A 25,173-nucleotide genomic window follows, 5' to 3' on the forward strand; every position below is an offset into this window, starting at 1 on the left:
GTGCTTCAAGAATCGCCTGGAAGCTACTTGTGCTTTAAATACTGATTTGACAGATCACATTTTACACACAACCTGCCACTGAGAAAATAGCCCACGACTACTACCACCACCACCACCACTACTACTACTACCACTAGCCCCAGCAGCTCCCGGTGTGTTCAAACGCACACAGGGACACGATGGGAACTCTGAGAGTGTTATTCCTCTTGTCCTTTATATCGTCACCGTGGGTGCTCTGCTCAACTGGGAAACAACAGGATGTACTGCTGAACAGAGAAGCTAATCTGGAAGCAAAGAGGTCTAAGGTAGGCTATAAACTGACTTGATCACATTGTATTTTCTAGTATTGATTAATGACTAACTATAGTAAGTCAATAGTAAATAGGTTAATGATAAGTTATAGTTCTTATACACTCAAATATAGTTTGCTCGTAGTTTGATTAAATCAAGTAATTTCAAACATCTTGCATGCTTATAGCTGGGATTTATTTAATAAAATTATTCTTTAATAAGATGTCATTCTTATTTTTCTTATGATACAATTTAATTGATAAATGTTATATTCAATCAGTGTAACTAGAGGCAAATAATGTAACTAGAGGCAAACAAACCCAATTTCCTTAAACATTTGTGATTTATACTTTGAATTAATTTATCTATTATTCTATTTCCCCTTTGAACATCCAGCTTCTTCTTCTTCTTCTTCTTCTTCTTCTTCTTCTTCTTCTTCTTCTTCTTCTTCTTCTTCTTCTTCTTCTTCTTCTTCCATTGTTTTATTCATTTCACTTGTAAACAACTGATCTACACCAAGACTTGAGTACATTACATGAGTTGGTTCCACCTTTTTAATTCATATTCTTACAAGCAGAAATCATTTTGAATCCACGGTTATACCTTTTCTTCCCCTTATTTGAGAAATCAAACCATTGTCCCATTTCATTGGAAGCATTTCCCATTGGGAAGGAGCCAGCGCGTTGGCCCAGTCTAATTCCTCTCTCTCCCCCCAGTCTAACAGCTGGGCTGTCGGTCTGCCCAGAGCTCCAGACACAGTGAGTCCAGACACAGTGATTATGATTAGTCAGCACAGTAAGGGGCGGGGCTGCCGCTTACAGGAGGCTCCACTGCTCTAGTACAATGGAGGTTCCAGTCTGAAGAACTCACATCCAAACAGCAGCCCCGGTCTGGCTGCCAAGGGGCCCCGCTCCTCCTGTTGCCAAGGGGCCCCGCTCCTCCTGTTGCCAAGGGGCCCCGCTCCTCCTGTTGCCAAGGGGCCCCGCTCCTCCTGTTGCCAAGGGGCCCCGCTCCTCCTGTTGCCAAGGGGCCCCGCTCCTCTTGTTGCCAAGGGGCCCCGCTCCTCTTGTTGCCAAGGGGCCCCGCTCCTCTTGTTGCCAAGGGGCCCCGCTCCTCCTCCTGTTGCCAAGGGGCCCCGCTCCTCCTCCTGTTGCCAAGGGGCCCCGCTCCTCCTCCTGTTGCCAAGGGGCCCCGCTCCTCCTCCTGTTGCCAAGGGGCCCCGCTCCTCCTCCTGTTGCCAAGGGGCCGAAGCTTAGGGCTCACCCAGAAAACAGTTAACGTTCCTGGAATGTTCCTACAACTGCAAATAAAATACCTTATTTTGATCCCCATTAGCGACCGCTAGTCTTAAAGGGGTCTGACAAATAATGGAAAAACACAGACAAAATACTGGACCATTTACATTTAAAAACATGAACAGGTAGTGTGTGTACATCTATCAGTTCCACATACATGTCAGTACACACACACAACCAGTAGGTCACATGTCAGTACACACACACAACCAGTAGGTCACATGTCAGTACACACAACCAGTAGGTCACATGTCAGTACACACACACAACCAGTAGGTCACATGTCAGTACACACACACAACCAGTAGGTCACATGTCAGTACACACACACAACCAGTAGGTCACATGTCAGTACACACACACAACCAGTAGGTCACATGTCAGTACACACACACAACCAGTAGGTCACATGTCAGTACACACACACAACCAGTAGGTCACATGTCAGTACATACACACAACCAGTAGGTCACATGTCAGTACAGACACAACCAGTAGGTCACATGTCAGTACAGACACAACCAGTAGGTCACATGTCAGTACATACACAACCAGTAGGTCACGTGTCAGTACCCACACAACCAGTAGGTCACATGTCAGTACATACACACAACCAGTAGGTCACATGTCAGTACACACACAACCAGTAGGTCACATGTCAGTACACACAACCAATAGGTCACATGTCAGTACGTACACACACACACCAGTAGGTCACATGTCAGTACATACACACAACCAGTAGGTCACATGTCAGTACATACACACAACCAGTAGGTCACATGTCAGTACACACACAACCAGTAGGTCACATGTCAGTACACACAACCAGTAGGTCACGTGTCAGTACCCACACAACCAGTAGGTCACATGTCAGTACATACACACAACCAGTAGGTCACATGTCAGTACATACACACAACCAGTAGGTCACATGTCAGTACACACACACACAACAACCAGTAGGTCACATGTCAGTACATACACACAACCAGTAGGTCACATGTCAGTACATACACACAACCAGTAGGTCACATGTCAGTACGTACACACAACCAGTAGGTCACATGTCAGTACACACACAACCAGTAGGTCACATGTCAGTACACACACACACAACAACCAGTAGGTCACATGTCAGTACACACACACACAACAACCAGTAGGTCACATGTCAGTACGTACACACAACCAGTAGGTCACATGTCAGTACCCACACAACCAGTAGGTCACATGTCAGTACATACACCCAGTAGGTCACATGTCAGTACATACACCCAGTAGGTCACATGTCAGTACACACAACCAGTAGGTCACATGTCAGTACACACACCCAGTAGGTCACATGTCAGTACATACACACAACCAGTAGGTCACATGTCAGTACACACACACACAACAACCAGTAGGTCACATGTCAGTACGTACACACACACAACCAGTAGGTCACATGTCAGTACGTACACACACAACAACCAGTAGGTCACATGTCAGTACACACACACAACCAGTAGGTCACATGTCAGTACGTACACACACACAACCAGTAGGTCACATGTCAGTACACACACCCAGTAGGTCACATGTCAGTACACACAACCAGTAGGTCACATGTCAGACACAACCAGTAGGTCACATGTCAGTACACACAACCAGTAGGTCACATGTCAGTACACACAACAACCAGTAGGTCACATGTCAGTACATACAACAACCAGTAGGTCACATGTCAGTACACACACACAACCAGTAGGTCACATGTCAGTACATACACACAACCAGTAGGTCACATGTCAGTACACACACACACAACAACCAGTAGGTCACATGTCAGTACATACACACAACAACCAGTAGGTCACATGTCAGTACACACAACCAGTTGGTCACATGTCAGTACACACAACCAGTAGGTCACATGTCAGTACACACAACCAGTAGGTCACATGTCAGTACATACAACAACCAGTAGGTCATATGTCAGTACACACAACCAGTAGGTCACATGTCAGTACACACAACCAGTAGGTCACATGTCAGTACATACAACAACCAGTAGGTCATATGTCAGTACACACAACCAGTAGGTCACATAGGGGAGAGGTGTTGCTTTATTTGTTGTTTTGAAACCAGACTTGCTGTTCACTTGTGGTTAGAGTGTAGGGACGGTAGGTAGCCTAGTAGTTAGAGTGTAGGGACGGTAGGTAGCCTAGTAGTTAGAGTGTAGGGACGGTAGGTAGCCTAGTGGTTAGAGTGTAGGGACGGTAGGTAGCCTAGTGGTTAGAGTGTAGGGACGACAGGTAGCCTAGTGGTTAGAGTGTAGGGACGACAGGTAGCCTAGTAGTTAGAGTGTAGGGACGACAGGTAGCCTAGTAGTTAGAGTGTAGGGACGACAGGTAGCCTAGTAGTTAGAGTGTAGGGACGACAGGGAGCCTAGTAGTTAGAGTGTAGGGACGACAGGTAGCCTAGTAGTTAGAGTGTAGGGACGACAGGTAGCCTAGTAGTTAGAGTGTAGGGACGACAGGTAGCCTAGTAGTTAGAGTGTAGGGACGACAGGGAGCCTAGTGGTTAGAGTGTAGGGACGGTAGGTAGCCTAGTGGTTAGAGTGTAGGGACGGTAGGTAGCCTAGTAGTTAGAGTGTAGGGACGACAGGTAGCCTAGTAGTTAGAGTGTAGGGACGGTAGGTAGCCTAGTAGTTAGAGTGTAGGGACGGTAGGTAGCCTAGTAGTTAGAGTGTAGGGACGACAGGTAGCCTAGTGGTTAGAGTGTAGGGACGACAGGTAGCCTAGTAGTTAGAGTGTAGGGACGACAGGGAGCCTAGTAGTTAGAGCGTTGGGCCAGTAACCGACCTACTGACTTGCCTAGTTAAATAAAAAGGTAAAATAAAAACGAAAAATATACTTATGAGGGGAGTTCCTCATCGCTCTGCAAAATACTGTACACTTCCTTCTCGACCTGGAGACAGTGAAAAGACCCCCGGTCTAAAGACAGTGAAAAGACCCCCGGTCTAAAGACAGTGAGAAGACCCCTGGTCTAAAGACAGTGAGAAGACCCCCAGTCTAAAGACAGTGAGAAAACACCTGGTCTAAAGACAGTGAGAAGACCCCTGGTCTAAAGACAGTGAGAAGACCCCCGGTCTAAAGACAGTGAGAAGACCCCCGGTCTAAAGACAGTGAAAAGACCCCGGTCTAAAGACAGTGAAAAGAACCCTGGTCTAAAGACAGTGAGAAGACCCCTGGTCTAAAGACAGTGAGAAGACCCCGGTCTAAAGACAGTGAAAAGACCCCGGTCTAAAGACAGTGAAAAGACCCCGGTCTAAAGACAGTGAAAAGACCCCGGTCTAAAGACAGTGAGAAGACCCCGGTCTAAAGACAGTGAGAAGAACCCTGGTCTAAAGACAGTGAAAAGACCCCGGTCTAAAGACAGTGAAAAGACCCCCGGTCTAAAGACAGTGAGAAGACCCCTGGTCTAAAGACAGTGAGAAGACCCCGGTCTAAAGACAGTGAGAAAACCCCGGTCTAAAGACAGTGAGAAGACCCCTGGTCTAAAGACAGTGAGAAGACCCCCGGTCTAAAGACAGTGAGAAGACCCCTGGTCTAAAGACAGTGAGAAGACCCCTGGTCTAAAGACAGTGAGAAGACCCCCGGTCTAAAGACAGTGAAAAGACCCCGGTCTAAAGACAGTGAAAAGACCCCGGTCTAAAGACAGTGAAAAGACCCCGGTCTAAAGACAGTGAGAAGACCCCGGTCTAAAGACAGTGAGAAGACCCCGGTCTAAAGACAGTGAGAAGACCCCTGGTCTAAAGACAGTGAGAAGACCCCGGTCTAAAGACAGTGAGAAGACCCCTGGTCTAAAGACAGTGAGAAGACCCCGGTCTAAAGACAGTGAAAGACCCCCGGTCTAAAGACAGTGAGAAGACCCCCGGTCTAAAGACAGTGAAAAGACCCCCGGTCTAAAGACAGTGAGAAGACCCCCGGTCTAAAGACAGTGAGAAGACCCCCGGTCTAAAGACAGTGAGAAGACCCCCGGTCTAAAGACAGTGAGAAGACCCCCGGTCTAAAGACAGTGAGAAGACCCCCGGTCTAAAGACAGTGAGAAGACCCCCGGTCTAAAGACAGTGAGAAGACCCCTGGTCTAAAGACAGTGAGAAGACCCCCGGTCTAAAAGCATGCTCAAAGTCTGTTCATTTGTTTTGAGGCAAATAGCATTGTATTTGGTCAAACACCATTTTTTCCCCAACAGTTTGCTAAGAGCTGGCAGCAAGCTGATAGGTCTGCTGTTAGAACCAATAAAGGATGATGTACCACTCTTGGGTAGCGGAATGACTTAGGCTTCCCTCCAGGCCTGAGGACAAAGACTTTCCTCTAGGCTCAGATTAAAGATATGACAGATAGGAGTGACTATAGTGTCAGCCACCATCCTCTGCAGCTTTCCATCTAAGTTGTCAATGCCAGGAGGTTTGTCATTATTGATCGATAACAATCATTTTTCCACCTCTCCCACAGTGTTTGTTCTTGGCATTTCCTCTACCAATGAAGTAATCATAAAGACAATTGGCAACATCAAATGGTTTTGTGATGAATAAGCCATCTGATTGGATGAAAGATGGGAGTTGAATTTGTCTTTCTGCCCAATAATTTCATTTAATTAAAGTTCTTAGGTTTTTTTTCATTCCATCATTCTTTATATCATTGATCTTAGCTTCATAATACAGTTTCTTATTCTTTTGTTGAGTTTGGTCACATCATTTCTCAATTTGGAGTCAGATGTGCAGCCAGATTTATTAGCCACTCATTTAGCTCCATCTCTTTCAGCCATACAGTTTTTCAATTCCTCATCGATCCCATGGAGCCTTAACAGTTCCAACAGTCCGTTTTTCAATTCCTCATCAATCCAATTTGTTCCTGTGGTGTTTGTAAACACCCTGGTAGGTTGATTAATACCCTGAACCAAATTACAGACACTGGTTACAGTGAGAAGCTTTCTCTTGAGTGGACAGCTTGATGAAAACCAGTCAATATTCAGGTCCCCAAGAAAGTAGACCTCTTTGTTTCCATCACATAGACTAGCAAGCATTTCACACATATTATTTAGATACCGACTGTTAGCACTTGGTGGCCTGTAGCAACACCCTAAAAGAAAAGGCTTTAGATGTGCCAAGTGAACCTCCAACCACAACACTTCAATAACACTTGACATGAGATCTTCTCTAAGCATTACAGGGAATATGGCTCTGAATATATACAGCAACACCTCCCCCATAAGCATTCCTGTCTCTTCTGTAAATGTTACATGAGATCTTCTCTAAGCATCACAGGGAATATTGCTCTGAATATATACAGCAACACCTCCGCCATAAGCATTCCTGTCTCTTCTGTAAATGTTACATGAGATCTTCTCTAAGCATTACAGGGATATGGCTCTGAATATCTTAGCTTCATAATACAGTTTCTTATTCTTTTGTTGAGTTTGGCTCAATCATTTCTCAATTTGGAGTCAGATGTGCAGCCAGATTTATTAGCCACTCATTTAGCTCCATCTCTTTCAGCCATACAGTTTTTCTTCTAATTCCTCATCGATCCCATGGAGCCTTAACAGTGGTCTTTCTGTAGCTCAGTTGGTAGAAATGGCGCTTGTAACGCCAGGGTAGTGGGTTCGTTATCGTGAATGTTGCACAAGACTTAAGTGATTTGGATAAAACCGTATTTCTTTAATGGCATATATTATTATTATTATTATATTTATCAGCCCTCCCCTGAGCATTACAGGGATCAAAGCTCTGAATATAAAAGAGCAAACAAAGCATTCCTGTCTCTTCTATAGATGTTATATCCTTGTATTGCTACTGCTGTATCAACGGAATTATCTAAGTGAGTGTCAGAAATGGCTAATATATGAATGTTATCTGATGTTAGCAAGTTATTGATTTCGTGAACCTTATTTCTTTAAGGCTTCATATATTAATATGGGCTATTTTCAGCCCTTTCCTGTGTAGCTTATTAATTATCAAAGATAATATGGAAAAGAGCAAACAAAGCAAGAGGGGCAAAATGGACATCGTTCAGCAGTCCCATTAATCAGTGTGCTGCGAGGGTGGAGCTACAAATGGGAACGTTCCAATAGAGGACAACGGAGGTTCCAGTCTAGATAGCTCCTATCTGCCACCAAGAGGCCAAAAATGTTGCGTTGAATGAACCGTGTCAATCGGAGTGAACCGTGTCAATCGGAGTGAACCGTGTCAATCGGATGGGAACCGTGTCAATCGGAGTGAACCGTGTCAATCGGAGTGAACCGTGTCAATCGGATGGGAACCGTGTCAATCGGAGTGAACCGTGTCAATCGGATGGGAACCGTGTCAATCAGAGTGAACCGTGTCAATCGGAGTGAACCGTGTCAATCTTGCCAATCAGAGTGAACCGGATCAATGGAAATAAGCCTGAACCGTTTAGTCAATCGGTAAATGTGAACCGTGTCAACTGGATGGGAACTTAAATCTTAAACCCGAATTAAAAACATTTTTGCCAAAAGAGGATCACGATGGAAATAAGCCTTTGGGTATTATTTCGGTTTTAGCCTCAATCATTTGTAAATGTATGTAATGCTGTCTCCAACTGGAGAGGTCTATTACTTATAATCCTTAAATGAATTAAAAACATTCCTACAGCATTAGGTAACGTTCCAACACAGTCCCAACACAGTCCCACACAGTCTCAAGTCCAGAGAACTCCCATACAAACAGCTCCCCCGGTCTGTCTGCCAAGGGACCATCCTTCTCATCCTACCAAGGGACCATCCTTCTCCTCCTACCAAGGGACCATCCTTCTCATCCTGCCAAGGGGCCATCCTTCTCATCCTACCAAGGGACCATCCTTCTCCTCCTACCAAGGGGCCATCCTTCTCATCCTACCAAGGGGCCATCCTTCTCCTCCTACCAAGGGGCCATCCTTCTCATCCTACCAAGGGGCCATCCTTCTCATCCTACCAAGGGGCCATCCTTCTCCTCCTACCAAGGGGCCATCATTCTCATCCTGCCAAGGGACCATCCTGCCAAGGGACCATCCTCCTCCTACCAAGGGACCATCCTTCTCATCCTGCCAAGGGACCATCCTTCTCATCCTGCCAAGGGGCCATCCTTCTCCTCCTGCCAAGGGGCCATCCTTCTCATCCTGCCAAGGGGCCATCCTTCTCATCCTGCCAAGGGGCCATCCTTCTCCTCCTGCCAAGGGGCCATCCTTCTCCTCCTGCCAAGGGGCCATCCTTCTCATCCTACCAAGGGGCCATCCTTCTCCTCCTACCAAGGGGCCATCCTTCTCATCCTGCCAAGGGGCCATCCTTCTCATCCTGCCAGGGGGCCATCCTTCTCATCCTGCCAGGGGGCCATCCTTCTCATCCTGCCAAGGGACCATCCTTCTCATCCTGCCAAGGGGCCATCCTTCTCCTCCTACCAAGGGGCCATCCTTCTCATCCTGCCAGGGGCCATCCTTCTCATCCTGCCAAGGGGCCATCCTTCTCATCCTGCCAAGGGACCATCCTTCTCATCCTGCCAAGGGGCCATCCTTCTCATCCTGCCAAGGGACCATCCTTCTCATCCTGCCAAGGGACCATCCTTCTCCTCCTGCCAAGGGACCATCCTTCTCATCCTGCCAAGGGACCATCCTTCTCATCCTGCCAAGGGACCATCCTTCTCATCCTGCCAAGGGACCATCCTTCTCATCCTGCCAAGGGACCATCCTTCTCATCCTACCAAGGGACCATCCTTCTCCTCCTACCAAGGGACCATCCTTCTCCTCCTACCAAGGGACCATCCTTCTCCTCCTGCCAAGGGGCCATCCTTCTCATCCTACCAAGGGGCCATCCTTCTCATCCTACCAAGGGGCCATCCTTCTCATCCTACCAAGGGGCCATCCTTCTCATCCTACCAGGGGGCCATCCTTCTCATCATGCCAAGGGACCAAAAGCTCAGGTCTTGAATGTTCTGTGAACATTATGTACGCTTACATTCCAAGGCTCCAACAGAACAGAATAGAACTGAGGTTGAATCCAGTCTGAAGAGCTCCCATCCAAACAGCAGCCCTGGTTCTGTAGCCAATGGGCTAAAGCTCAGGGACCACCAAGCAAACACAACATTCTTTGAATATTCCTATAATGGTTAGGTAATGTTCCAAAGCATAAGCGGAGGTCGGTTCCAGTCTGAAGAACTCCTATCCAAACAGCAGACCTGCTACAGCTGCCATGGGGTCAGGGTTCAGAGCCTGGAGAAGTGGGGGTCGGTTCCAGTCTGAAGAACTCCTATCCAAACAGCAGACCTGCTACAGCTGCCATGGGGTCAGGGCTCAGAGCCTGGAGAAGTGGGGGAGTAATTATTTGAGGAGGCAGTTGAACACCTGGAAAGGCCTGACTGCTGCCTGCTACACTCTGCTGGGCTCCACACCAGTTGACAACCAGTGGCTACATAGTTCAAGGTTCAACAGATCTAAAGGACATGGGGGAAGGAGTCCTTATTTTACGAGGCAGCGGCCAGACACCCGAAGAGCAGGGTTCAAAATACGCAACTTCTCTTTCGGGTGCCTGACATCGAAATATTTGATATTTAAAATTCTTACACGGGTAATAACCATGCTAACAAAAAATGGCAGATTACTGGAGAAGATGGGAGATTATATGACAGTGCTCTCCCAAATTACAAAACAAGGGATGAGACAAACAGTGTGAATAACTACCTTGTCTTCACGGGTTTGTCTACTTGCTGCAAAATGTACCATATGAACTGAAAATTGCGTTGCACGTGTTTACTGCCCAAAGCCTGGTTTCTCAAAAACATTTTAAGACCGAGTTCTTCCTTAGAACATTCGTAGGAGCACTGTGAAATCTCCGAGCTGTTTCCTAAAAAACTTTTTTTTTCATGAACTTCGCACTTGAAAAAACGCTCGTAAAAATCGATCGCAAAGTCGTCTGAGGCTCGTAATCTAACGTAACCACTTGTAGAACAGCGAAGTTAAGATGCCTTTTTTAAATATTTATTTTTTTATACCTCCCGCGTCACTTTAACACAAAAGAGGATCTCTGTTAAACCCAGAATCAACATGGTTTATCCGTCTCTCTGTGACGGCGTAAATGTTAAACATAAAACAACGTTGACTTCGAATACAAAAGTTGCCCATGTCTTTGCAATTGAAAAACATGCTTCTAATTGGTCCTTCTGTAGCTCAGTTGGTAGAGCATGGCGCTTGTAACGCCAGGGTAGTGGGTTCGATTCCCGGGACCACCCATACGTAGAATGTATGCACACATGACTGTAAGTCGCTTTGGATAAAAGCGTCTGCTAAATGGCATATATTATTATATATTAAAAACCGAGATGACTACTAGGTCAACGAGTAAAAGCTATTAGGCCTATTCTTAACATATTTCATGGGCCAAATCTGGGATATAGTGGGTAAGCATTTGAATAAACTACGCACTTAGTGGCCGTTCCCTCTCCGTGGTGTTCTGGAAAAACGCACGGTACGTCTTCAGGCCGTCTTCAGGCCGTTGTAGGAAAGATGCATCGTTTAAATTCTGTCGCTATTGGAAACCAGGCCCTGAATCCCTGATCCCTGTGTGCGTTACTCTACAGTGTGACTCTACAGTGTGACTCTACAGTGTTACTCTACAATGTGACTCTACAGTGTTACTCTACAATGTGACTCTACAGTGTTAATCCTAACAATGTGACTCTACAGTGTTAATCCTAACAGTGTGACTCTACAGTGTTAATCCTAACAGTGTGACTCTACAGTGTTAATCCTAACAGTGTGACTCTACAGTGTTGATCCTAACAGTGTGACTCTATCCTCCACTAGAGAGAGGCAGCAGTGTTGTGGCTGGGAGAGGATTATGACTCCAGCATGGTCTTCCTGGCTGCTGATGAACCAGACAACGCCCCAGCTGAGGGGGGTGACGCCTTGGGTAAGACAACAGTTCTACCTTCCTCTTCTTCCCTGTCTCTCACTGCCTCCCTCCCCGACCCCTCTCCTCCCTCCCTGACCCCTCTCCTCCCTCCCTGACCCCTCTCCTCCCTCCCTGACCCCTCTCCTCCCTCCCCGACTCTCACTGCCTCCCTCCCTGACCCCTCTCCTCCCTCCCTGACCCCTCTCCTCCCTCCCCGACTCTCACTGCCTCCCTCCCTGACCCCTCTCCTCCCTCCCCGACTCTCACTGCCTCCCTCCCTGACCCCTCTCCTCCCTCCCCGACTCTCACTGCCTCCCTCCCTGACCCCTCTCCTCCCTCCCCGACTCTCACTGCCTCCTCTCCTACCCTCCCTCCTTCCCTACCTCTCCCTGCCTCCTCTCCTACCCTCCCTCCTTACCTCTCCCTGACCCCTCTCCTCCCTCCCCGACTCTCACTGCCTCCCTCCCTGACCCCTCTCCTCCCTCCCCGACTCTCACTGCCTCCCTCCCTGACCCCTCTCCTCCCCCCCCGACTCTCACTGCCTCCCTCCCTTACCCCTCTCCTCCCTCCCCGTCTCTCACTGCCTCCCTCCCTGACCCCTCTCCTCCCTCCCCGCCTCTCACTGCCTCCCTCCCTGACCCCTCTCCTCCCTCCCCGACTCTCACTGCCTCCCTCCCTGACCCCTCTCCTCCCTCCCCGACTCTCACTGCCTCCCTCCCTGACCCCTCTCCTCGACTCTCACTGCCTCCTCTCCTACCCTCCCTCCTTACCTCTCCCTGCCTCCTCTCCTACCCTCCCTCCTTACCTCTCCCTGCCTCCTCTCCTACCCTCCCTCCTTACCTCTCACTGCCTCCTCTCCTACCCTCCCTCCTTACCTCTCACTGCCTCCTCTCCTACCCTCCCTCCTTACCTCTCCCTGCCTCCTCTCCTACCCTCCCTCCCACTTCTAACTCTCCTAACCTCCCTCCCCGACTCTCACTGCCTCCTCTCCTACCCTCCTTCCCACTTCTAACTCTCCTAACCTCCCTCCCTGCCTCTCACTACTACCTCTCCCCGCCTCCTCTCCTACCCTCCTTCCCCTCCTCTCCTACCCTCCCTGCCTCCCCTCCTACCCTCCTTCCCCTCCTCTCCTACCCTCCCTGCCTCCTCTCCTAACCTCCCTCCCTGCCTCTCACTACTACCTCTCCCCGCCTCCCTACCTCTCCCTGCCTCCCCTCCTACCCTCCCTCCCCTCCTCTCCTCCCTGCCTCCTCTCCTAACCTCCCTCCCTGCCTCTCACTACTACCTCTCCCTGCCTCCCTACCGCTCTCTGCCTCCCCTCCTACCCTCCTTCCCTGCCCCCTCTCCTACCCTTCTTCCCTCCCTCCCTGCCTCCTCTCCTACCCTCCTCTCCTACCCTCCTTCCCCTCCTCGCCTCCCCTCCTACCCTCCTTCCCCTCCTCTCCTACCCTCCCTGCCTCCTCTCCTAACCTCCCTCCCTGCCTCTCACTACTACCTCTCCCCGCCTCCCTACCTCTCCCTGCCTCCCCTCCTACCCTCCCTCCCCTCCTCTCCTCCCTGCCTCCTCTCCTAACCTCCCTCCCTGCCTCTCACTACTACCTCTCCCCGCCTCCCTACCTCTCCCTGCCTCCCCTCCTACCCTCCCTCCCCTCCTCCTCTCCTCCCTGCCTCCTCTCCTAACCTCCCTCCCTGCCTCTCACTACTACCTCTCCCTGCCTCCCTACCGCTCTCTGCCTCCCCTCCTACCCTCCTTCCCTGCCCCCTCTCCTACCCTTCTTCCCTCCCTCCCTGCCTCCTCTCCTACCCTCCTTCCCCTCCTCTCCTACCCTCCTTCCCCTCCTCTCCTACCCTCCTTCCCCTCCTCTCCTACCCTCCTTCCCCTCCTCTCCTCCCCTCCCTCCTTGCCTCTTCTCCTACCCTCCTTCCCTCCCTGCCTCCTCTCCTCCTTCCCTGCCTTCTCTCCTACCTCTCCCTGCCTCCTCCCCTCCCTCCTTGCCTCTTCTCCTACCCTCCTTCCCTACCTGCCTCCTCTCCTACCCTCCTTCCCTTCCCTGCCTCCTCTCCTACCCTCCTTTCCCCCTTCCCTGCCTCCTCTCCTACCTCTCACTGCCTCCTCTCCTACCCTCCCTCCCTACCTCTCCCTGCCTCCTCTCCTACTCTCCTTCCCTCCTTCCCTGCCTCCTCTCCTACCCTCCTTTCCCCCTTCCCTGCCTCCTCTCCTACCTCTCACTGCCTCCTCTCCTACCCTCCTTCCCTACCTCTCCCTGCCTCCTCTCCTACTCTCCTACTCTCCTTCCCTCCCTCCCTCCCTGCCTCCTCTCCAGTGTCCTAGTATATTTAACACAGTTCTGCTCAGGACCATGTTGTCTACTCTATACAGCAGGCAGCAGCTGAGCTTTTTAAAAGCATTACTTAGAGGAGAGAAACCTCCCTACTTGGCTATATCCTCCATTATAGTAACAGAGGCCCCTATGATATCTGGGCTACCAGGACTTGGCTTCTAGAGCCATGATATCTGGGCTACCAGGACTTGGATTCTAGAGCCATGATATCTGGGCTACCAAGACTTGGCTTCTAGAGCCATGATATCTGGGCTACCAAGACTTGGCTTCTAGAGCCATGATATCTGGGCTACCAAGACTTGGCTTCTAGAGCCATGATATCTGGGCTACCAAGACTTGGCTTCTAGAGCCATGATATCTGGGCTACCAAGACTTGGCTTCTAGAGCCATGATATCTGGGCTACCAGGACTTGGCTTCTAGAGCCATGATATCTGGGCTACCAGGACTTGGCTTCTAGAGCCATGATATCTGGGCTACCAAGACTTGGCTTCTAGAGCCATGATATCTGGGCTACCAGGACTTGGCTTTTAGAGCCATGATATCTGGGCTACCAAGACTTGGCTTCTAGAGCCATGATATCTGGGCTACCAGGACTTGGCTTCTAGAGCCATGATATCTGGGCTACCAGGACTTGGCTTCTAGAGCCATGATATCTGGGCTACCAAGACTTGGCTTCTAGAGCCATGATATCTGGGCTACCAGGACTTGGCTTCTAGAGCCATGATATCTGGGCTACCAGGACTTGGCTTCTAGAGCCATGATATCTGGGCTACCAGGACTTGGCTTCTAGAGCCATGATATCTGGGCTACCAGGACTTGGCTTCTAGAGACATGATATCTGGGCTACCAGGACTTGGCTTCTAGAGCCATGATATCTGGGCTACCAGGACTTGGCTTCTAGAGGAGCATTGACCACGTTGTTAAGCTAACACACCCTAAATGTGGACAGTTTAGACAACCATAGCCAGTGCTATTGTAAATGAATGATAATATGGTGCCTTACTTATAGGCCGTAAGGCTTGAGACATCCATATCAAAATCAAATAAACAATTAAATGAATTCTGTGTCTCCAGAGCTGCCCACATGCCTGCTGTGTGTGTGTCTGACCGGCTGTGTTCTGTGTCTTCAGAGCTGCCCACATGCCTGCTGTGTGTGTGTCTGACCGGCTGTGTTCTGTGTCTCCAGAGCTGCCCACATGCCTGCTGTGTGTGTGTCTGACCGGCTGTGTTCTGTGTCTCCAGAGCTGCCCACATGCCTGCTGTGTGTGTGTCTGACCGGCTGTGTTCTGTGTCTCCAGAGCTGCCCACATGCCTGCTGTGTGTGTGTCTGACCGGCTGTGTTCTGTGTCTCCAGAGCTGCCCACATGCCTGCTGTGTGTGTGTCTGACCGGCTCTGTGTACTGTGTCTCCAGAGCTGCCCACATGCCTGCTGTGTGTGTGTCTGACCGGCTGTGTTCTGTGTCTCCAGAGCTGCCCACATGCCTGCTGTGTGTGTGTCTGACCGGCTCTGTGTACTGTGTCTCCAGAGATGCCCACATGCCTGCTGTGTGTGTGTCTGACCGGCTCTGTGTTCTGTGTCTCAGAGCTGCCCACATGCCTGCTGTGTGTGTGTGTCTGACCGGCTGTGTTCTGTGTCTCCAGAGCTGCCCACATGCCTGCTGTGTGTGTGTCTGACCGGCTGTGTTCTGTGTCTCCAGAGCTGCCCACATGCCTGCTGTGTGTGTGTCTGACCGGCTGTGTTCTGTGTCTCCAGAGCTGCCCACATGCCTGCTGTGTGTGTGTCTGACCGGCTGTGTTCTGTGTTCTGTGTCTCCAGAGCTGCCCACATGCCTGCTGTGTGTGTGTCTGACCGGCTGTGTTCTGTGTCTCCAGAGCTGCCCACATGCCTGCTGTGTGTGTGTCTGACCGGCTGTGTTCTGTGTCTCCAGAGCTGCCCACATGCCTGCTGTGTGTGTGTCTGACCGGCTCTGTGTTCTGTGTCTCCAGAGCTGCCCACATGCCTGCTGTGTGTGTGTCTGACCGGCTGTGTTCTGTGTCTCCAGAGCTGCCCACATGCCTGCTGTGTGTGTGTCTGACCGGCTCTGTGTTCTGTGTCTCCAGAGCTGCCCACATGCCTGCTGTGTGTGTGTCTGACCGGCTCTGTGTCTTCACTGTGTCTCCAGAGCTGCCCACATGCCTGCTGTGTGTGTGTCTGACCGGCTGTGTTCTGTGTCTCCAGAGCTGCCCACATGCCTGCTGTGTGTGTGTCTGACCGGCTCTGTGTTCTGTGTCTCCAGAGCTGCCCACATGCCTGCTGTGTGTGTGTCTGACCGGCTGTGTTCTGTGTCTCCAGAGCTGCCCACATGCCTGCTGTGTGTGTGTCTGACCGGCTCTGTGTTCTGTGTCTCCAGAGCTGCCCACATGCCTGCTGTGTGTGTGTCTGACCGGCTGTGTTCTGTGTCTCCAGAGCTGCCCACATGCCTGCTGTGTGTGTGTCTGACCGGCTGTGTTCTGTGTCTTCAGAGCTGCCCACATGCCTGCTGTGTGTGTGTCTGACCGGCTCTGTGTTCTGTGTCTCCAGAGCTGCCCACATGCCTGCTGTGTGTGTGTCTGACCGGCTCTGTGTTCTGTGTCTCCAGAGCTGCCCACATGCCTGCTGTGTGTGTGTCTGACCGGCTGTGTTCTGTGTCTCCAGAGCTGCCCACATGCCTGCTGTGTGTGTGTCTGACCGGCTGTGTTCTGTGTCTCCAGAGCTGCCCACATGCCTGCTGTGTGTGTGTCTGACCGGCTGTGTTCTGTGTCTCCAGAGCTGCCCACATGCCTGCTGTGTGTGTGTCTGACCGGCTCTGTGTTCTGTGTCTCCAGAGCTGCCCACATGCCTGCTGTGTGTGTGTCTGACCGGCTCTGTGTTCTGTGTCTCCAGAGCTGCCCACATGCCTGCTGTGTGTGTGTCTGACCGGCTGTGTTCTGTGTCTCCAGAGCTGCCCACATGCCTGCTGTGTGTGTGTCTGACCGGCTCTGTGTTCTGTGTCTCCAGAGCTGCCCACATGCCTGCTGTGTGTGTGTCTGACCGGCTGTGTTCTGTGTCTCCAGAGCTGCCCACATGCCTGCTGTGTGTGTGTCTGACCGGCTCTGTGTTCTGTGTCTCCAGAGCTGCCCACATGCCTGCTGTGTGTGTGTCTGACCGGCTGTGTTCTGTGTCTCCAGAGCTGCCCACATGCCTGCTGTGTGTGTGTCTGACCGGCTCTGTGTTCTGTGTCTCCAGAGCTGCCCACATGCCTGCTGTGTGTGTGTCTGACCGGCTCTGTGTTCTGTGTCTCCAGAGCTGCCCACATGCCTGCTGTGTGTGTGTCTGACCGGCTCTGTGTTCTGTGTCTCCAGAGCTGCCCACATGCCTGCTGTGTGTGTGTCTGACCGGCTGTGTTCTGTGTCTCCAGAGCTGCCCACATGCCTGCTGTGTGTGTGTCTGACCGGCTCTGTGTTCTGTGTCTCCAGAGCTGCCCACATGCCTGCTGTGTGTGTGTCTGACCGGCTGTGTTCTGTGTCTCCAGAGCTGCCCACATGCCTGCTGTGTGTGTGTCTGACCGGCTCTGTGTTCTGTGTCTCCAGAGCTGCCCACATGCCTGCTGTGTGTGTGTCTGACCGGCTCTGTGTACTGTGTCTCCAGAGCTGCCCACATGCCTGCTGTGTGTGTGTCTGACCGGCTCCGTGTACTGTGAGGAAGTTGTTCCTGAGATGACTGCTGTGCCAACCCTGCCCAAGGAGACTGCCTACCTCTACGCCCGCTATAACAAGATCAAGAAGATCACCAATAAAGACTTCGCAGATATCGGTAGGGGGGTGAACATCCAGGGAAACTTGGGTTCTCCAGATATTCTGGGTTGAATGATTCCTAGTCGATTCCTAATTTCCTTCCTGCTAATTACCTTGAGAATCCAGATACCACTTCAACTGGGGTAGAAAACCTGGGATCTTTGGGAAAATGTACAGTACTTTGCTAGGTGATTCTGGCTTTCAGGTTTCCTTTGGCTTGCTGTCTTCTCTAACATTTTTCACACAGTCTCCCTAATACACTAGCTGGGAGACAACCACGTTGAGGAAAATTCATTCAGGAAATGAAGAAATAAAGATAAAAGATGGACATTTTCGGAGGGTCGGTAGACATATGGTGGATATATAAATGATCCCTTTAGTTGGATATACTAGTGGATGTTATGCGGGCCCCTCCAGGCCCCCCTCCAGGCCCCCCTCCAGGCTCCCCTCCAGGCCCGGCCCTCCAGGCTCCCCCCAGAACCCCCTCCAGGCCCCCTCCAAGATTCCTCCAGGCTCCCCCCCTCCAGGCCCCCTCCAGGCTCCCTCCAGGCCCCCTCCAGGCCCAGCCCTCCAGGCCCAGCCCTCCAGGCACCCCTCCAGGCCCGGCCCTCCAGGCCCGGCCCTCTAGGCCCCCCTCCAGGCCCGCCCCTCCAGGCTCCCCTCCAGACGCCCTCCAAGCTTCCTCCAGACCCCCCTCCAAGCTTCCTCCAGGCCCGGCCCTCCAGGCCCCCCACCAGGCCCGGCCCCCCACTGATATAAGTAAAAACACAGCTAGATTTAAAAGCTGACGAGATGTAATTTTTTGGGGCAAACTCTTCCAGGTCTCCATCTTGTCTTGACATTTAGAATGCAGAAGTTTAAACGGCCTAACTGTCAGAAGGAAGACGGTCAAATCCTCCATGTGTCTGACATGTGGGCAGAACAAATCTAAATATTGCGTAACTCACTTGATCTATGAGAGCTCGGCCTACAGCTTAGTGCTGTGTTACAGAAAACAACAACACTGCAGTTTGTAACCTCCAAAATGGACAATTAAGTTCTAATACATTATGACTCTGACTCTGATTCTAAATGTAGATTGAGTAAAAATCAAAGATCTAACTGTGGGGGGTTCTTCCTCAGTGACTCTGAAGAGAATTTATTCTAAATATAGATGTAGTTGAAATCAGATCTAACTTACATTATAATTCTAGTTTTTTTTGTTTCTTCCTCAGTGACTCTGAAGAGAATCGACCTGACGTGGGTTTATTCTAAATATAGATGTAGTTGAAATCAGATCTAACTTACATTATAATTCTAGTTTTTTTTTTTTTTTTTTTTTGACTTCCTCAGTGACTCTGAAGAGAATCGACCTGACGTGGGTTTATTCTAAATATAGATGTAGTTGAAATCAGATCTAACTTACATTATAATTCTAGTTTTTTTTTTTTTTTTTTTTTTTTTTTTTTTTTTTTTTTGATGTTTCTTCCTCAGTGACTCTGAAGAGAATCGACCTGACGTGGGTTTATTCTAAATATAGATGTAGTTGAAATCAGATCTAACTTACATTATAATTCTAGGTTTTTTTTTGGGGGGGGGGGTGTTTCTTCCTCAGTGACTCTGAAGAGAATCGACCTGACGTGGGTTTATTCTAAATATAGATGTAGTTGAAATCAGATCTAACTTACATTATAATTCTAGTTTTTTTTGGGGGGGGGGGGTGTTTCTTCCTCAGTGACTCTGAAGAGAATCGACCTGACGGGGAACCTGATCTCAGAGATTGAGGAAGGAGCGTTTTCTAAGCTGACCCTGCTGGAGGAACTCAATTTGGCCGAGAACCAACTTGTCAAGCTACCCATGCTGCCCGGCAAGCTCACCACCTTCAACGCCAACCACAACCGGCTCAAAACCAAAGGGGTCAAGGCCAACGCCTTCAAGGTACAATGAAAGGACATGAAATACAAATAGATTCCTGGCTGCTTTAATTGAATGCATTTATTTCACCCCGATAGGTCTTCGTCAGGCTTGACATTGTTCAAAACATTGCGTGATAATGTCTATGTACCTTAGGTGCTTGACTGAGGCACATTCGGTGGCTGATTTGAGCTTTGCCAGGACAACCCCCGCCCCCCCTGACCCCTTGGATTTCTTCACCTGTTTTTTACATTACAGGTTGGGATTCAAATTCTGTGAATTGACATTTTTTTTGGCCAACAATCTGCACAAAATACTCTGTCGACAAAGTCGAATTTATACAGTATATATATATACAGTATATATATATATATTTTTTTTTTTTTTTTTTTTTAATATATATCATTTTTTTTATTTTAATTTTTAAATATAATTTATACAGTAATATATATATATATATTATTTTTTTAAATGTATAATTTATAAATATATTTTTATATATATTTGTATATATAATTTATACAGTATATATATATTTTTTTTAAATATCATTTTTTTTATTTTAATTTTTAAATATAATTTATAAATATATTTTTATATATATTATTTTTTTTAAATATATAATTTATAAATATATATATATATTTATATATATTATTATATATATATAATATATGTGACTCTCTCTCTATATATATATATATATATATAAAAATATATATATATATATATATTTTATAACAAAAAACATAGTGGCTGCATATGTACTCAGCTCCATGAGTCAATGGCATTGACTGCAGCTGTCTTCTTGGGTTAGTCTGGCTTGTGCCATATTTTACCATTATTCTTTTCACAATTCTTCCAAGCTCTTTCAAGATGATGGGGGGTCATGGCCAGACGGTCTTGCCATAGATTTTCAAGCCGATTTAAGTCAAAACAAACTTGGCCAATGAGGAACATTCAATGTCTTCTTGGTAAGCAACTCCAGGGTAGATTTGTCCTAGTTGTTGGTTATTGTCCACCTGAAAGTTGAATTCCTCTCACAGACGCTGGTGTAAAGAAGACTGAAGCAGGTTTTCCTATAGGATTTTGGCTGTACTTAGCCCAATCTCATTTATTTTTATCCTGAAAAACTCCCTAGTCCTTGCCGATGTCAAGCATACCCATCCCATGATGCAGCCACCACCATGCTTGAAATTAAACAGGCAGTTACTCAGTGATGCTTTGCTTTTAGGCCAAAAAACTATTCCTTTGCTGTGTGTTTTTCCCCAGTATTACTTTAGTACCTTGTTGCATGTTTTGGAATATTTATTTCTGTGTATTTGTATCATTACTAAGTCATTATTGTGGAGTCACTACAATGTTATTGATCCATCCTCAGTTCTCCCATCACAGCAATTGATCTGCAGCTGTTTTAAAATCCTCAAATGGCCTCATGGTGACCTCCCCGAGCGGTTACATTCCTGTCCTGCAGCTCAGTTCAGAAGGTCGACCCCATCTACCAATCACTATCCTTCTTTATGAGGCTTTTGAGAAGCTTCCTGGTCTTTGTAGTTGAATCTGTGCTTGAAATTCACTACTTGACTGAAGGACCTGACAGATGTTGTATGTATGGTGGACAGAGGAAGGGTTAAGTCATAAAAAAAATAAAATCAAGTCGACCCTATTATTTCACACAGTGACTTCATGTCATTTATTACGATGTGATTTGTTAAGTCACATTTTTCTCCTGAACTAATTTTAGGATTGTCTGAAAACTGAATACTTACTATATTTAGTTATCCGTTTGTTATTTATTTTAGAGAAGAAAAAAAAATATTTAGTGTAGATCGTTATAATTAAATCCATTTTAATCCCACTTTGACATTACAGAATATTTAGTGTAGATCGTTACAATTAAATCCATTTTAATCCCACTTTGACATTACAGAATATTTCGTGTAGATCGTTACAATTAAATCCATTTTAATCCCACTTTGACATTACAGAATATTTCGTGTAGATCGTTACAATTAAATCCATTTTAATCCCACTTTGACATTACAGAATATTTAGTGTAGATCGTTACAATTAAATCCATTTTAATCCCACTTTGACGTTACAGAATATTTAGTGTAGATCGTTCCAATTAAATCCATTTTAATCCCACTTTGTAACACAATAACGTGACGAAATCCACTTGTACTTTTGCAAGGCACTGTATGCTGTTTATTTTGGAGTCCTTGTTTCCACCCTACAGAAACTGGAGAAACTGATCAACCTGTTTCTGGGAGACAATGCGCTGGAGGCTTAAATCCATTTTATCCCGACATTACAGAATATTTAGTGTAGATCGCAATTAAATCCATCTGCAGGTCGGTACCATTTTAATCGACATTACAGAATATTTACGGTCTTGACTTCTGCTTTTAGAGGACATTACAGAAATTTAGGAGGAGTCCCCTCTTAATCTTTGACATTACAGAATATTTAGTGGTTTCAACGGGAATCCTTTGACCAGAAATGGGATTTCTGATAAACATGAGAACTTTGGGAAAGTTCCCAGAATTGTGCGACTTAAATCCAAATCCGACTGAGACTTACAGAATATTTACTGTAGACTCCCAATCCCGACATTACAGAATATTTAGTGTAGATCCCAATTAAATCCCGACTGCGACTCCCAATCCCGACTGCGACTCCCAATCCCGACTGCGACTCCCAATCCCGACTTCTGCGACTCCCAATCCCGACTGCGACTCCCAATCCCGACTGCGACTCCCAATCCCGACATGAGACTCCCAATCCCGACTGCGACTCCCAATCCCGACTGCGACTCCCAATCCCGACTGAGACTCCCAATCCCGACTGAGACTCCCAATCCCGACTGCGACTCCCAATCCCGACTGCGACTCCAATCCCGACTGCGACTCCCAATCCCGACTGCGACTCCCAATCCCGACTGCGACTCCCAATCCCGACTGCGACTCCCAATCCCGACTGAGACTCCAATCCCGACTGAGACTCCAATCCCGACTGCGACTCCAATCCCGACTGAGACTCCCAATCCCGACTGCGACTCCCAATCCCGACTGCGACTCCCAATCCCGACTGCGACTCCAATCCCGACTGCGACTCCAATCCCGACTGCGACTCCAATCCCGACTGCGACTCCAATTCCGACTGCGACTCCCAATCCCGACTGCGACTCCCAATCCCGACTGAGACTCCAATCCCGACTGAGACTCCAATCCCGACTGAGACTCCCAATCCCGACTGAGACCCCAATCCCGACTGAGACTCCCAATCCCGACTGAGACTCCAATCCCGACTGAGACTCCAATCCCAACTCCCAATCCCGACTGCGACTCACAATCCCGACTGAGACTCCAATCCCGACTGAGACTCCCAATCCCGACTGAGACTCCCAATCCCGACTGCGACTCCCAATCCCGACTGAGACCCCAATCCCGACTGCGACTCCCAATCCCGACTGAGACTCCAATCCCGACTGAGACTCCAATCCCAACTCCCAATCCCGACTGCGACTCCCAATCCCGACTGAGACCCCAATCCCGACTGCGACTCCAATCCCTACTCCCAATCCCGACTGCGACTCCCAATCCCGACTGCGACTCCCAATCCCGACTGAGACGCCCAATCCCGACTGAGACTCCCAATCCCGACTGAGACTCCAATCCCGACTGAGACTCCCAATCCCGACTGAGACTCCCAATCCCGACTGCGACTCCCAATCCCGACTGCGACTCCCAATCCCGACTGCGACTCCAATCCCGACTGCGACCCCAATCCCAACTCCCAATCCCGACTGCGACTCCAATCCCGACTGAGACTCCAATCCCAACTCCCAATCCCGACTGCGACTCCCAATCCCGACTGCGACTCCCAATCCCGACTGAGACTCCCAATCCCGACTGAGACTCCCAATCCCGACTGAGACTCCCAATCCCGACTGAGACTCCCAATCCCGACTGACGACTCCAATCCCGACTGAGACTCCAATCCCGACTGCGACTCCCAATCCCGACTGCGACTCCAATCCCAACTCCCAATCCCGACTGCGACTCCCAATCCCGACTGCGACTCCCAATCCCGACTGAGACGCCCAATCCCGACTGAGACTCCCAATCCCGACTGCGACTCAATCCCGACTGCGACTCCCAATCCCGACTGCGACTCCCAATCCCAACTGCGACTCCCAATCCCGACTCCAATCCCACTCCCAATCCCGACTGCGACTCCAATCCCAACTCCCAATCCCGACTGCGACTCCCAATCCCGACTGCGACTCCCAATCCCGACTGCGACTCCCAATCCCGACTGCGACTCCCAATCCCGACTGAGACTCCCAATCCCGACTGAGACTCCCAATCCCGACTGAGACTCCCAATCCCGACTGCGACTCCCAATCCCGACTGAGACTCCCAATCCCGACTGAGACTCCCAATCCCGACTGCGACTCCCAATCCCGACTGAGACTCCCAATCCCGACTGAGACTCCCAATCCCGACTGAGACTCCAATCCCGACTGAGACTCCAATCCCGACAGCTTGACCCAAATAGTTTTTGCTGGCACCATCGGAGGGTCATGAGAGTAATCATGATTCTAACTTTGGTCTTCCATCTTCTCTCTACCATACAGAACAACAACATCACGGATATCAGCTCCGAGACGTTCTGCAAGGGCAACAACACGTACTACATCAGACCCAACCTGATGGAGGTGAGGTTGGATGGGAACCCAGTGCTGCTGTCCAAGTACCCCGACAGCTTCACCTGCCTCAAGTCTCTCCCCGTCGGACAGTACCACTAGACAGACTAAACTCCCTTGGAGGGGGGTCTTCCGTTCTGACGTCATTGGGACTTCCTGGTTTCAATAGGAAGACATACAGCTTCTACAGGGGCGTATAACAGTCAGATGAAATGTTATTATGAACGTTGCGGATAGACAGCCATGTAATGAATAGATCCCAACACGATTCCTTATTCTACTTGACAAAGACAAGACGAATCTACACCATTTTTACATTCCATTTATGTTCTTAATGTCCTTCTGTAAAACTGTGTCTTTCTCGGTCTCTTTCAGAAGACTAGAGGTTAGTAATCTCACGTTAGCAGGCTAGGCCAACGCCGACTACGGATCGCCTGTTTTACGATTTATAAAAAAAGGTTATTTTACATCTGTATTTGTTCAAGTTATGTTCCAATCAGGGAAGACTTTGGAAGTTTGTAAAAAACGTTTCTTTGGATGTTTGCTTTTGCGTTTTGTGTTTTGACTTTTTTTTTTTTTTTTAAACGTTGAGTCAAGCTTTTTGGCTTTTCCTCCGAATTCTGTGAATTACTTTCATGTAAACTGGTTCCTAACTTAACAACTCAAGTAGAAGTTGATGAGAAAATATATATCTTTGAAATACGTCTATAGTGATGTGAAACTAATGTGCCTGTGCTCACAACATCGTAAGCTTTGATATTAAAAATGGTCAAATGAGAGGAGGTATTAAGTCCTTTTCTTTCAATCATAATGACTCATTTTAGGAATTATTACTCATGTAAATAAACAAATATGATGTAGACTTTTTTTTTTAAGTGTGTAAGACTTCAGCTGATTTTTTAAATATTTTAATACAAA

At 48.6% G+C, this 25,173-nt stretch overlaps 1 pseudogene; it reads left to right on the top strand.

Moving 5' to 3' along the window:
- LOC118379154 (mimecan-like) lies at positions 1-24,377 on the top strand (annotated as a pseudogene).
- The last annotated feature ends 796 nt before the right edge of the window (positions 24,378-25,173 follow it).

This window comes from Oncorhynchus keta, chromosome 21, assembly GCF_023373465.1.
Source record: "Oncorhynchus keta strain PuntledgeMale-10-30-2019 chromosome 21, Oket_V2, whole genome shotgun sequence".
Taxonomy (NCBI): domain Eukaryota; kingdom Metazoa; phylum Chordata; class Actinopteri; order Salmoniformes; family Salmonidae; genus Oncorhynchus; species Oncorhynchus keta.